Below are 10,189 nucleotides of genomic sequence, written 5' to 3'. Positions count from 1 at the left end.
TTTCAAACGCAACAACCGGTAATCGGTTGTTGCGTTTTAAACGGAATACGTAAACGATTCGAATCGAATTCCGTTTCAGAATTCCGATTGAGTTGACTGGGCTACTTTAAATCCTAGAATTTTAAAAATGTGTAAAAAGTTAAGTGAAATATAGTTTGATCTACATCAAGAAAGAAGCGAGTCAAAAATGTATCTTTTCTTGGTGGATTGTTTACATTTTTTGCTCAACTTCTTGCTAGTCAAATCAAATAAAATACGTGTCAATTCAAGCTTGAGTGACATAATTATCTTGTTTCTCATAATTTCCCAAATCAATATCATGAAATATAAGGTGAATGCATTATACATTTAAACTGTTTATTTCTTAAGTAGTTGTATTCGATTGAGTTCAATGTTTAGCGGTGGTGACTTTGCTTTTGAAGCTAGTAATATTTTCTCATCCTGACTATTTATCACTAATTATGGTTAGGCAGACCCGTAACGGTAAAGAAAATAAAGTGTAAAAAAAGTAAAAGTAGTGACCGAGCCACGTAGTCCAGTTAAGCGTGAGTCGTGTTATTCGTCAGTGGCAGCGGCATCTAGTTCGTGTGTGGAAAGCGCCTGAATCACACGCTTGACGATTCGCTGTCTTCCACCGACGCGAGTCGCTTGGCTTTTGGAGCCTCGAAGGGGGATTATTTTTAGGAAATATTCCTGAATGAGTTCTAGAAACTTAGAACTTCCGGTTAAGTACATAAAATTATACACGTAATACACCGCCATCAACTGCTCAACCGCTTCCAGAACATCAAAGGTGCCTTCAGTTAATCGCGTTTTTTCTGCTACTGCGTAGTACATGTGCTTGTCATCACCAACATCTGAAATGAAAAATAAAATGATTATTAAATTTCATCGAAAGCACTTTATATAACTTCTTTAGATTGTATTTAATCCGAGAATAATTAAAATATTAAGCAAAAACTCCCCTAAACTAATTGACTTTATGTGTCCTGATTCACCCCAGTTCTAGCAAAACAATTCAAAAGGACTGTTCTGGGTTTGTAAACAAAGAGTCATATGTAAACATCCTCTATTGTGAGCAGGATACCCTCTTTGTTTACAAATCCACAACGGTGCATTATTTTGCTAGAGTTGTCGGTTTGCAAACTAAAATACACTCAAACCCCGATGGTTTGACATCAACTGTTATCAAACGAACGGGGTCACTTTTTAGTTTGACACCCTCTTTACACGGAGCTCACACACACTACCAAATGATTGGTTGATAGTAAGTGTGTGTCCCGTATAAAAAGTGACAGTTCGTCACTTTTTAGTTTGACTTTGGCCAAGGAACGGATACCTCGTTGGTCAAACGAAAAAGTGACCAACCAACGGGGGTTGAGTGTATTAGAACATTTAAATGGAGCATAACATAACACTGACCAACAAAAATTGACAAAAATGTCTGTGTAGGCTAAACTCGAGGGGAAGCATGAAGCTTGAGGTCCCCAGAAACAAAGCAAAGCAATCCACTTTAACGACCCCCGGGTCTTTTGTGGTCTCTGTTGCAAGTTTCTGCTCATTTCTAGGCGTCCGAAGGTTATGTGTGGTGAGTCACCCAAAACCTCTTTTACGCAAGTGGACCGACGTTTTACTTCCCCATCCGATAGAAGGCGTGATCAGACAAATCTCGTCTCGAAAATGCCACCGGGTCCGTCTGGGATTGAACCCAGGCCTTACTGTGGTGAGAGACTACCACGCTAGCCACTACAGCACCGGACCCGGCAAACAAACTTTGGAGAAAAACCATTCGGCCCTGCCCAAAATATTTTTGAAAAAATCAAAGTGAACTTGTTTCTGAGGAACTCAAACTTCATACTTCTCCTCAGTTGAGCCTGCGCAGAAATTTTGTTGGTCGGTGTAATATCTAAAACCATCAATTTGAATTGGGATGTAGCCCAAAATAAGATCAGGGCGATTTATTAGTTCAAAACCTTTGTACCACAGACAAACAGACATGAAAGTCGAGCAAAAACACAAAGTGCATTAAACGTTGGAGGAAGTTCTGAACCTAGTTATAGAGCTGTGTTTTGTTAATAATTAATCAATTAAAAATATGGCTGGACTCACCGATTCCCACTATCACTGGACTGGCCTCATTCGTGAAAATATCGTCGATGCTTGTGCCCATCTGAAATATATAGTAAAAAGTATTTAGTTTTTTGTTGCATTCAATGTTTAATGCAGTATTCCGAAGCAATGCGACAAAAATAAGGCATTTTATTCTTAATTTACGCATGATTACCTCTTTGTTGATGATCAGCTTGTTGATCTCTTCTCCCACAAGAAACGCCAAAAATGTGCAGATTTGAAGTGTCGTTGCCTCGCCGCCGAGTGGAATAGTTTTTTTTACAGTACGAGAGTAATCAATCATTTTAGTTTTTTTGCATTCCAATACTTGGACAGATCGTTGAGGTTTCGGCCGGTTGCTTTCTCGAAATGAAATTTAAGAAGATTTGCTCGAAGTGTCTTGCGAACCTTCGTGGTGAACGGACACTAGAGCTGCGGTATTTTTTACTACCTAAGCTCAGAGTTATTTCAAACAAAATTCACAGTCTTTTTAAAGACTACCTGAGTTACTTTCCAAAATTCTAAACAGTCTTTTCAAGACTAACCCCACCTGAAATTTTTTTGTATTTTACAAACGAAGCCATCTTTTTAAGAGAACTTTGCTTGCAAAATGCGTCAAAACAAAGGTAAACGCAAATCTTCTGAAGATTTGGTCGTTACGTCGGTGAAGCGTTTGAACGCTAAGCCGGCTAACGGAAACAGAAAAAGAAAACAGCCTCATCCGAGGTCTGATTCTGATTCTGAAAGTGAGGTCAATCCTCCAATTCCATTGGCAAACAGTTTCGGTGTTTTATCCGAAACTGTTGACAAGGATCCTTCTCCTCGTACTGAGCCTTCTGCCGTCGAGAAACGAGTAAAGGCTCCGCCAATTGTAGTGACTTCCGTCTCTGATTTGGCCAGCTTTCGAACGCAACTAAAGAATTGCAAGGAAACTTGCAATTTGAAGGTTTCGTTCCAGCTTGGTCGAAGAGGAGAATGTCGCTTGTTGACGGAATCTTTACAAGATCACCAAACTTTTGTTGGTTATTTGAAAAACCACAAACACAATTTCTACACGTATGAGACCAAGAATGCTCGTCCATTCAAGGCGGTCCTGAAAGGTCTCTCCAACGACTTGTCGGTGGATGAGATCAAAAACGAACTTAAGGTGTTGCTTGGCTTTGCCCCATCCCAAGTAATACCAATGAAGAAAAAATCAAACGGGAATATTTCTCGCTTTGGTTTGACTTCACAATTTTATCTGATTCATTTCAACAGAAATGAAATCAACAATTTGAAACTTTTGGACAAAGTACAGTTTTTGTTCCATGTACGGGTAAAGTGGGAGCATTTTAAGAAACATGGCGGTAATGGCCAGAATCTGACCCAGTGCCGGCGTTGCCAGGCATTCGGTCACGGTACTGATCATTGCGCCATGGTTCCAAAATGCATGGTTTGCGGGGATTCTTCTCACGACAAGGACAATTGTCCCGTGAAAGAAGTCACCCAATTTAAATGTGCAAATTGTGGTGGAAATCACAAATCAAATTTCTGGGATTGCCCCATCAGAAAAAAGGTTTTGGATTCTCGTGCTAAGCATCAGCAGAAATCCAAACCGAAATTTTCTCAAAGTCAGGTTGTACCTGCATCTTTAAATCAAACGTTCGTGCTGTCTCACTCGAACAATACCCCTACCATGGAAAAGTTAGGTAACAGCAATGGTATTTCTTATGCCAACGTCGTTTCGGGTTCGGGTTCATCCACGAATTTTAAATCCTCTACCAATCTTCAAATTGGGCAGGTACCTCAAATTTCATTTGAAAATTTTTCTGCTGGCAACGCTTTGGGATCTTCTGATCTCGGCGATGTTACGTTTGAAAAAATGACTTTTTTGCAAAACTCACTGTTTGGTTTGATTCAAACGATGAGTAATGCTACATCCATGATGGAAGCAATCCAGATTGGATTAAAATTTGCGAATGATGTTGTTCTTACCCTGAAGTTTAATCATGGATCTAAGTAATTCCATCAATATTATGAATTTTAATGCTCGCTCTTTAAAAGCGAAAGAAAATGAATTTTTCAACTTTTTACGAGTTCATAACGTGCATGTTGCTGTTATAACCGAAACATTTTTAAAAACTGGCACTTATTTGAAAAGTGATCCAGATTATAAAGTTATAACCAATAACAGAATGAATCGAAATGGCGGTGGAGTTGCAATAGTTATCCACCGTAGTATGACTTATAGCACGTTACGTGACTTTAAGTTAAAAGTTATTGAAAGTTTGGGCATTGAACTTGAAACTTCTTTTGGGAAAATTATGATTGCAGCTGCATATTTGCCTTTCCAATGCACTGGGGAAAATAAAAATTATTTCAAAGGGGATTTGAATAAACTTACTCGGCATAGATCTCGATTTTTGATCATCGGTGATTTTAATGCCAAACACCAATCTTGGAATAATTCAAAAGTAAATTCCAATGGTAAAATTCTATTCAGAGATTGCACTTCTGGTCTTTATTCGGTTTTATATCCGAATGGGCCAACTTGCTTTTCTTCTGTTAGAAATCCATCAACAATTGATTTGGTTTTGACAAATCAAAGTCAGTATTGTGGTTCTTTAGTGACTCATGCTGATTTTGATTCTGATCATCTTCCAGTAACTTTTTCACTTTCTTATGAAGCAGTTACCAGACCCAATAGTTCTGTGTTTAATTATCACAAAGCTAATTGGGACAGGTATCAGCATCATATTGAGAATAATTTAAATCATGATTTTGTTTTAGAAACCAAAGCTGATATTGATTCAGCCTTGGAATCTTTAACTAATGCAATTTTGGATGCTAGGAATATTGCTATTCCTAAAGTCCAAGTCAAATTTGATTCTCCCATTATTGATGACGATCTTCAGCTTCTGATTCGTCTGAAAAATGTTCGCCGAAGACAGTATCAACGTTCTCGTGATCCTGCACTGAAGCGAATTCAAAAAGATTTGCAAAAGGTTATTGACCACAGATTCACTCTCCTACGAAATGAAAAGTTCGCAAGAGATGTCGAACAAATTAAACCTTATTCCAAACCTTTTTGGAAACTTTCAAAGGTTCTTAAGAAACCTCAAAAACCAATCCCTTCTTTAAAAGATGGTGATAATATTCTATTAACTAATGAGGAGAAAGCTCAAAAACTTGCTCAGCAGTTTGAGAGTGCTCATAATTTCAACTTAAATGTTCTGAGTCCTATTGAAAATCAAATTTCAATAGAATTTCAGAATATTGTTGAACAACAGTTTTCATCAGATGATGTTTTTAATACGGATCTGAATGAAATAAAATCTATTATCAAAAAATTTAAAAATATGAAAGCCCCTGGTGAGGATGGCATTTTTTACATTTTAATTAAAAAATTACCTGAAGCAACTTTAAGTAGCTTGGTCAAAATTTGCAACAAATGTTTTGATTTGGCATATTTTCCCAGTAGTTGGAAAAATGCCAAAGTAGTTCCGATTTTAAAACCGGATAAAAATCCTGCTGAAGCCTCAAGCTATCGGCCCATTAGTTTGCTTTCATCTATTAGTAAATTATTCGAAAGAATAATTCTTAATAGAATGATGACGCACATTAATGAAAATTCAATATTCGCTGATGAGCAGTTTGGATTTCGCCTTGGGCATTCAACTACTCATCAGTTGTTGAGAGTTTCAAATTTAATTCGAAGCAACAAATCTGAGGGCTATTCTACTGGCGCTGCTCTTCTAGACATAGAAAAAGCATTTGACAGTGTTTGGCATAAAGGTTTGATTGCGAAATTGAAAAGGTTTAATTTTCCGATTTATATCGTGAAAATTATTCAAAATTATTTGACGGATCGTACTCTACAGGTATGTTATCAGAACAGCAAATCTGATCAACTACCTGTACGTGCTGGCGTCCCTCAAGGAAGCATTTTGGGTCCAATTTTATACAATATTTTTACTTCTGACTTGCCTGATTTGCCCCCAGGATGTCAGAAATCACTTTTTGCTGATGATACAAGCATCTCCGCCAAAGGTAGAAGCCTTCGTGTCATCACAAGAAGATTACAAAAAAGCTTGGATATTTTCAATTCTTATTTGAAAGAATGGAAAATTACTCCAAATGCTGCAAAAACTCAACTTATTATTTTCCCTCACAAACCAAGGGCTGATTTTCTTAAACCAAAAAGTCATCACATTATAAAGATGAATGAGGTAAATTTAAAGTGGGAGGATCAAGTGAAATATCTTGGACTTGCTTTTGACAAAAACCTTACTTACAAAGATCACATTGAAAGTATCCAGGTTAAATGTAACAAATATATTAAATGTTTGTATCCACTTATAAACAGGAATTCTAGACTTTGTCTCAAGAATAAACTGTTAATTTATAAACAAATTTTCAGACCTGCCATGCTTTATGCTGTGCCGATCTGGACAAGCTGTTGCTTAACCAGGAAGAAAAAACTTCAGAGGATTCAGAACAAAATTCTGAAAATGATTCTGAAACTTCCTCCCTGGTTCAGCACCAGTGAACTTCATCAATTAGCCGAAGTTGACACTTTGGATGTTATGTCCAATAAGATAATTGATGCATTTCGACAAAAATCATTGCAGTCTTCAGCTGCATTGATCCGCTCTTTATATAGTTTATAAGTTAGTTTTAAGGTATCCCTTTTCCCTTTTGTACATGTAGGACCTCCTACATTTGAAATCACTGAATAGCGAAAGCTACAATATTTCATGAATATATGAAAGTTGCTAGTATTTAAAATTGAGGTGAAAAGTCATCGATTGTGATTAGACACTCAATAATATTTTAACTGAATGAATGTACATGGAAAAGAAAAAACTGAATAAATATAAATTAAAAAAAAAAAATAAAAAAAAAAAAAAAAAAGAAGATTTGCTCGTCGCAGAACAGGCCACTTCGACAGCATTTTATGCGTGTCTTGACTGTTCAGTAGAACTCGCACGAAAGGCTGCGTTTCTTCCAGAACAGAATCAGTCAGCAAATCCGGTTCATCGCGCAGCAGGATCGAGTGTGCGGCTTTGGGACATTCAGCTGCCGTGTTTTCCCAATACTCCTTTAGCGTACCGGACTTTGCGTTTAATTGTTTTGATCGATCAGATCGCGACGACGAGACTACTTTTCCCTCCTTGAATCGTTTGCAATAACTGTTCCTGTTGATTAACTTCGACTTGATCATCACGAAACCCTTGCCGTCCTTAAAACCGTCGTCGTCGGGAAAATCGAGGCAAGGGAATTTTCCCGTGATTTGTAGCGCTACAGACTTCATAACGTCGGCTGAAATGTCCGTATCGATCGCTCGGAGCTGTTCAACGACAACTGGGATCAAATCATTGATGTCATCGTTGCTGATTCAGACTTCTCGCGGAACGGGTTTATCGGGATTTTTGTCTACGAATTCTTGATGATCTTTGAACTTGTTCAAAAGCCGGTCGCTCACTTTTGTCCAATCTATTTGGAAACTATGAAACTTCATATCTGTAGTAAGCTTCCTCTTTGGCTTCACGATGCTAATCTGCCCAACCGGCCGCTTCGTCGGGACGTTGGGCGATCGGTTTTCATCGGTTTTGCTGGGTTCACATTCGTCGGCAGCACGAGCAGTGACGGCGGCCTTCTGGACGGTGGACGTAGACGTAGATGGTGATGTTAGAGCCACCGGAAATTCTCCGATCGGCGCGTCAAACCCCGGATTCTTCACGTGTAGGTCACTCAAATTAAAGGATTTCATTTCCGTAGCATCTTGAGTGTGTCCTCCTTCCAGAAGAATGATTTCATCAGCTAGCTCGAGATTGTAATCTTCGCCGATCGTGTTGCTGTCACCTGTAATGGAAAATAAATTTTGAGAAAAAATAGTACTACTATCTGCAAATAATATCTCAATCTGCTTAAATCACATTATTTTTTATTAAAACACAATTTTCATCTTTAGGATGCTACTATCAAGCAAAACAATGTAAATGGGCCAGTGTCGAAAGGTAAACAAAGAGTATATCCTGCTCACGTCAGTTGATGTTTACATTAGGAATGAGCAGGATGGACTCTTTATTAACACTTCGACAAATGGCCCTATTATATTGTTTTGCTAGACTATTCGAAGGTAACTTCACAAAAAGATGTAACCTTGGCTTTTCATTTCCTTTTGAAAAATAACCTTAGTAGCGTCAAGATCAAAACATAAAACATTTGGTGCGTTTGTTTGGTCAAATTCCTGCTGTTCACAAAAAATACTAATTGTTCGCTGTACAGCATTGCCTTGGCGTTCTCGATTGAGATATTCCTACTCGAAACTAGGTGTCTGAAGGCTTGATTGTGGAGGCAATTGCAAATCTCATTTTAACCTTAGCTTCCATCTTCCCCGGGGATTCGATCTGACGATCTTTGAATTGTTAGTCCAACTGCCTATCAGCGACTCCACCGAGACAGGACTCATGGAGACGACTCCTACACCTGGACTGAGCAAACGACCTAACCTCTAGGTTTGACGGAGGCCAACATTTACTTCCTGTCCGACGAAAGGCGTGATCAGAAAAAAACTCGTCTCGAAACATGCCACCGGAACTTTCTGTTCCATTGTTCCACGCAACAGAAGCAACGATGCCAGATTATTTTATGGGAGAACTGTATTTTCCTAAAAATAAATCTGTATTTTATCTGTATCAAGACGAATTGTGACAAAACATTGTATCCAGCTTTGTTAGGACTTTGAGTGTAATGATTAATAGGCTTGAAACTGCAGTAAAATATTTAAAAATCAAGCAAAACATTGTAATAGGGCCGGAGCCGAAGTGTAAACAAAGAGTATATCCTGCTCACGTCAGTTGATGTTTACATTAGGAACGAGCAGGATAGACTCTTTGTTTACACTTCGGCTCCGGCCTATTACAATGTTATGCTTGATTTTTAGAGCAGATTTAAGTTTTTTAATCATCACACTCAAAGTCAATTTTTGGGATCAAAAAATCAGTAAAATACAGATTTATCTGTACATCTGGCATGGCTAAACAGGAGTGATGCGCACTTCGGTTTGGCGCAGCGCGCCTAATAAATAAGCCAAACAAGATGTTTAAAATAACAGTCATATTTGAGAAGCTTCAAGTAAGCGTGTAGGTATTTTTGTTTGATTTGCCTGATGAAACCCAGTCGCGGCATTCTGACAGAATTCTAGCAGAGTCCTAACAGAGCTGGATATTTTAACAGCATTCTAGCTGAAACGTTAGAACAAATCTAGCAGGATTCTGGCAGAAGCAGCTCTGCTAGAATATTTCATGACTGGGTATATTAATCTGTGAGCGCCGTATTTTTTTTATGTTTACCGTGCAGGTAGGTAAAGTAAACAAACGAAGATTGATTAATTCATAAAAAATACCATTTCAGCTAACGTTATTTAAATTTATTTCGCACATTGTTATCATCTGCTACTTTAGAGATCTGATCTCAGGTAAGACTGTTAATACTCAAATATTTAAACGAACAGCAAAAATGGAAGATAATTTTTTATCGTTTGAAGGTTTTTTGACAAACTTACCAATTGGTACTTCGACGCGGAATGGCGAATTTGCCGTTTCCTCTACCGGAACGGTGTTAGAACCGAACGACATCCATGCTTCGCCCTGGCTCAGCAACATCAGCAGCTGACTTTGACACGCTGTTAAGACCAAATCGGTGGTAATTTCGCAACCGTCCGCGGCGAGAAGGATTCGGTTCACTTGCTTTTGTAGAGCTGAAGATCCTGTGGAAAACAAAAGGAAAATTTAGATAATACAAAATGTAGATCAAAAGAAAATATTTACCATGATCAAGAACACTTTCTCTATTTGGTTGGCAGGCAATCATTTGGCGGTTGTTCATGTGCAGATCGCAGATCTTGAAGATTGTTATTTGCTCCATGGTTCGGCTGCTGTTACTGCAGAGGAAGTGCGTGGGTAATAAATAGATATTCTGTGTTGTTTTCAATAAACGATTGAATGGGCGTTTTATCAATGAAATTCTCAATCAGTTGGCAGATTATCTCTTCCTCGTTTTGGTTCGCTTGTAAGATTCCTCGTTCGTGTATGTC

The 10,189-nt window shown here is 38.3% G+C and overlaps 1 pseudogene; it reads right to left on the bottom strand.

The window, feature by feature from the left end:
* Positions 1–327: 327 nt before the first annotated feature.
* On the bottom strand, positions 328–9,877 carry LOC120425818 (uncharacterized; annotated as a pseudogene).
* Positions 9,878–10,189: the final 312 nt, after the last annotated feature.

Source organism: Culex pipiens, chromosome 1 (genome assembly GCF_016801865.2).
Source record: "Culex pipiens pallens isolate TS chromosome 1, TS_CPP_V2, whole genome shotgun sequence".
Classification (NCBI taxonomy): domain Eukaryota; kingdom Metazoa; phylum Arthropoda; class Insecta; order Diptera; family Culicidae; genus Culex; species Culex pipiens.
This window is presented reverse-complemented; position numbering and strand designations above follow the sequence as displayed.